The sequence below is a fragment of the Penaeus vannamei genome, chromosome 1, assembly GCF_042767895.1.
Source record: "Penaeus vannamei isolate JL-2024 chromosome 1, ASM4276789v1, whole genome shotgun sequence".
Classification (NCBI taxonomy): Eukaryota; Metazoa; Arthropoda; class Malacostraca; order Decapoda; family Penaeidae; genus Penaeus; species Penaeus vannamei.
Window position 1 is genome coordinate 7,118,746 of NC_091549.1, and position 5,000 is coordinate 7,123,745.

The 5,000-nt window shown below is 47.8% G+C and overlaps 1 protein-coding gene across 3 annotated transcripts in view; it reads right to left on the minus strand.

Moving 5' to 3' along the window:
• Window positions 1–5,000, minus strand: part of MICAL-like (protein) — a 141,798-nt gene that overhangs the window by 119,759 nt on the left and 17,039 nt on the right. Inside the window, exon 1 of one of the 3 annotated variants that reach the window (XM_070130471.1) lies at window positions 3,665–3,770. The exons of the other annotated variants lie outside the window; for them this stretch is intronic. The gene's annotated coding sequence lies outside the window, so the exon portion shown is untranslated. Of the gene's footprint in view, window positions 1–3,664; window positions 3,771–5,000 lie in introns of those variants that run through there. 3 annotated transcript variants of the gene reach the window in all.

Genomic DNA, 5,000 nt, shown 5'->3' on the forward strand with positions numbered 1-5,000 from the left:
TTTGCAGCTAACTGGCAGAAGGAGTTCGTCTATCTACCATCTTGTCTTTCTCTCTTTCACTCCTCTCTCTCTCTTTCTCGCTGTCTCTCTCTCTCTCTCTCTCTCTCTCTCTCTCTCTCTCTCTCTCTCTCTCTCTCTCTCTCTCTCTCTCTCTCTCTCTCTCTCCCATTGCCCTCTCTATCTCTATATCTATTTCACCCCTCTCCCTTTCTTCATCTCTCCCTCTCATCCTCACCCTCTCCATCTCTATCTTACCTTCACTCTCCCTCCCTCCTATTCCCTCTCCCTCTCTCCTCTCTCACCCCTCATACCCACCCTCCCTCCCCAACTCAGTCTCCCTCCCTCCCTCTCTCTCTCTCCTATTCCCTCTCCCTCTTTCTCTCTCCTTCACACAACCCCCATCACTCCCCTACACACACACGCACGTAAACCAAACCCCATTACACACACACATACACAACACAACCCATATGCAAGAACCCCAAAAGACGCCCACCCAACAGGGTCAGTTGCAAGGCGTGACCTCACTCCCCGCCCACACAGGCAGACACGAGAAAGGGGCCCCATTTAAACGGCTAATCACTGACTCACGTGCTCAACGGAATTCCCAAACGGCTGTTTAATAGTTTTTTTTTCTTAGGGAAAGAAATGGTTCTTCCTTGTTCTTCTGTTTGTGTTTGTTCGTGTGTTTGTGTGGTTATTTGTGTTTGAATGTTTGTTTGTGTGTGAGAAATAGATAGATAGATAGATAGATAGATAGATAGATAGAGATGGATATTTGTGTGTGAGAAATAGATAGATAGATAGATGAATAGATAGATAGATAGATAGATAGAGATGGATATTTGTGTGTGAGAAATAGATAGATAGATAGATAGATAGAGATGGATATTTGTGTGTGAGAAATAGATAGACAGATAGATAGATAGATAGAGATAGAGATTACAGATAGAGATAGATAGATAGATAGAGAGAGAGAGAGAGAGAGAGAGAGAGAGAGAGATGAGAGATTTGAGAGAGAGAGAGAGAGAGAGAGAGAGAGAGAGAGAGAGAGAGAGAGAGAGATGAGAGAGACAGAGAGAGGAACAGAGAGAGAGACAGAGAGAGAGAGACAGAACAGAGAATGAGAGACAGAGACAGAGACAGAGACAGAGACAGAGACAGAGACAGACAGAGAGAGAGAGAGAGAGAAAGGAAGAGAGAGAGAAAGGGAGAGACAAAGAAAAAAAAACAGCAAGACAAAAAGAACACAAACAAAAAATAAAACCACAACCAAACACCCGCCTCGTCCCTTACACGAATCTTCCCTCCCTCTCCCGAGCTTGCGCAGCGCGGGCATACAAAAATGGCTTTAAAACCACCTCATCCCGGCCAGTCCCCGCCCAACAGCAGATCCGTCCGTGCCTTCCGAGCCCCCAAATGCAATAAACAACGAAGCACGATACGCACACGGGGTCGCACTACACCGGCTGCCAAAGAGGCTTATAAATACGTTAATAGGCCTTAGCACGCTCGTCTCGTTGCGTCTCATTCACAGACGCGCGAGAGGAGGAGGAGGAGGAGGAGGAGGAGGTGGAGGTGGAGGTGGAGGTGGAGGAGGAGGAGGAGAAGGAGGTGGAGGAGAAGGAGGAGGAGGAGGAGGAGGAGGAGGAGGAGGAAGAGAGGAGTGGAGGGAGGAGGAGAGAGGAGGTGAAGTCGAGGAGGAGGACGAAGACGACGACGAGGGGACAAGAGGGACAGGAGGGGGAGGAGGGTGGGCGGGCGGGGGTGGGGAGGGATTAGCTATACTACCACAGACGAGAACAAGGAACAAGGAACAAACGAGGAACAAACGAGGAACAAACGAGGAACAAACGAGGCGTAAAGAGAGGCCAAACTGCGAGTAAAGGTGCAAACACGCGTGTGTGTGCGAGCGCGACTGTCTGTGTCCACGTGCTCGTTCGTGTGCGTGCGTGTGTGTGTGTGTGCGTGTGCGTGCGTGTGTGTGTGTGTGTGTCTTAACCTGGGTCTAACGCACGCACTGACCGCCGCCGTTGCCGCCTGCGTCATGCACTCGGGAGAAAATGTCAAGAAAATGACAAGCCCCATGACACCTTCGCCCTGTTATCAACCCTGGCAGAACCTCCTCTCGTCTCTCTCTCTCCATCATCGTCTGCCTTCCTCGTCACCGCCGTCATCCATTCCACACATTCTCTTTGTGTCGCGTGTGTCATCTTTACTCGTGGTTACCTCCCCCCCCCCTCCTCCTCCTGCCATTCTCTTCTCTCCTTATCCACTCAAAAGACAATATTTACGAGCCTTACTAATACCAGTTCTCTTCTCCCTCTTCTCTTTCTTCCTCTCTCATCCCCGGTCATTACCAATTGTAACGACTTTCCCCTCCCCTTTTTTTCTTCTACTTCTATTTACTTCTCTCTACTTCCTCCCAATCCCAATCATTACCCGTTACTCGTTTCCATTTTCACAACCTCCCTCCACATCTACTTCTATCTCCTCTTTCTTTTCCACTTCTAATTCCTTAACTCTACATTCCACCATTACATCTGCAACTACTCCCACCTTCAAGAACTCCTCGACCACCACCTCCACCTTCATGAACTCCACAACTAACAATTCCACCTCCACCTTCACTAACTCCTCTGCCAACAATTCCACTCCCACCTCCACCTTCTCGAACTCCTCTACCAACAACTAACTCCACTCCCACCTCCACATTCACGAATTTCTCTACCAACAACTCCACTCCCACCTCCACCTTCACGAACTCCTCAACCACCCCCTCCACCTTCACGAATTCCTCAACCACCCCCTCCACCTTCACGAACTCCTCAACCACCCCCTCCACTTCCACCTCCCACCTTCACGAATTCCTCAACCACCCCCTCCACCAACCCCATTCCACTGAGCAGCCACTTGTGACGCTCTGAAAACCCACCACTGATTCACCGCGTGTCATTATCATCTTTATCATAAGTGACTCACCTGGTAATTTTCACCTGGTAATTTTCAGTCTGGAAAAGTTAGGCCTGGGAGCTCAAACGCGAACTCACTGTCCACCCCAAAAATTTTCCCACTCACTCCCCCCCCCCAAAAAATAAATAAAATTTCCTCTCGGGCCCAAAAGACGGAAGACGCAAAATGCTTTACATCTTATCGGAAACCAGTTTTATCTTTTCGAAATTCTCATGCTTTAATCCCTCCTATCGCATCAGCAACAAAGAAATTATATATATATATATTTTTTTTTTTTTCTAGCATTTCTAAACCGTCTGCGTATTAAGAGATAACATTCTCCCGAAGAAATAGAAATCTAAAAAAAAAAAAAAAAAATGAAAAAGACCTCTGCTAATTTTCTCGCGTCTTTTATTTTCCGCATAAAAGTCACCCAATGATCAGCTGACATTCAGACACGCAAAGTCTAACGTGACTGCTCGACATCGCTTATCTTTATGCGGAAGGACTACCTATCTCTTATCAGTACGGCATGAAACGTATCTTCCACTCAGACGAACTTTTAACAGACTATTTAACAAAAAACGAAAAACAAAACAAATATACTATAAACAACAGCAAAAAACACCGTTAAATACCTCCTTCAATATGCGGAATAAACCCCAAAAGACGCAGCATAAAACGGATAAACAAATAAAATTCAAAAACCTACCTGTAAATATGCGTTGAGCGGGACAGAGTTTAAGTCAGATAAGGTGCTGAGTGGACGCTCTACGGACCTCCTCACCTCTCAGCGATTAACCACGAACTGAGCGCTGAGAGACTTCCCCGCACGGAGGATCTCTCGCCCCTCCCCCTCTCTACCCCCTAAGCCCCACCCCCTCCCACACACACACCCCACGGAAGAGCCGAGTTGCCAGGTGCGATTTGTCCCTCCCCAATAACAATGCCCTTTTCAATCTTAATGTTTTCTCTATGCCGCTTGCTTTATCCGTTCTCGCTGCGCATCTTGTTAAAGGTGAATGGGAGTTTCGTTTGTTTTTCTTTTTTTTCTTAATGACTCAGCCATGAGTATAATGAGTAGATTGCGTAGTCCGCGGGATAGTAAACAAGCGTAGATTACCAGTAGGTTGAAGGAAGAAAAAAAATTCAAAAGCTAGACTCTTGCCTGTTCTCCTCCTCCTCTTCTTTTTCCTCCTCCTCTTCCACTTCCTCTTCCTCCATCTCTACCTCCACTTCCTCCTCCACCTCTTCCTCTTCTTTTCCCTCACCTACTTCCAATTCCTCTTTTTCCTTCTCCACTTCCTCCTTTACCGTCTCCACCTCCCCATCTTCCTCCTCCACTTCTTTCTCTTCCTTCTTCCAACTTCCACCACAACCTCACACTTCCCCCTCTTTCCTCCTTCCTGACTTCCTGCTCCATGCCTGCTCCTACTGCCTTTTCCTCATCATCTCCTATTCTCCCTCTCCCTCTCCTTCTTTCCTCCCCTCTATCCACACCCATACCCCCCCCCCCATCATTTCCACCCCCAAAACCCTAATTCCACCTCCATCTCCACCCCAACCCATCCTCCAATCCCACTTTTATCTCCACTTCCACCTCTCCCACCTCCATCTCCTCTTCCACCTCCACCTCCTCTCCCACATCCACCTCCTCTCCCACATCCACCTCCTCTCCCACATCCACCTCCTCTCCCACCTCCACCTCCTCCACACCTCCACCTCCTCCACACCTCCACCTCTTCCTCTTCCTCCTCCACACCCCACCCTCTTCTTCCTCCTCTTTCTCCACGTATTTTCATTCTCATCCTTAACCCAATTCTCCCAAAACCGACGTGTAAAGAGAAAGAAAAGAAAAGACGAAAGAAAAAAAAAACAAACACAAACATGCCCTCTCTCATGCAAGCACAAACGCATGACATGATTCACACAAATTGCTTATTCATTTCTTGTTTACGTGCCCAGGTAAGCTCTCTCTCATTCTCGTCCCCGTGCTGAATATTCCTTCCTTTTTTCCCCCTCTCGCGATTTCTACTTGTTCTTCTTTC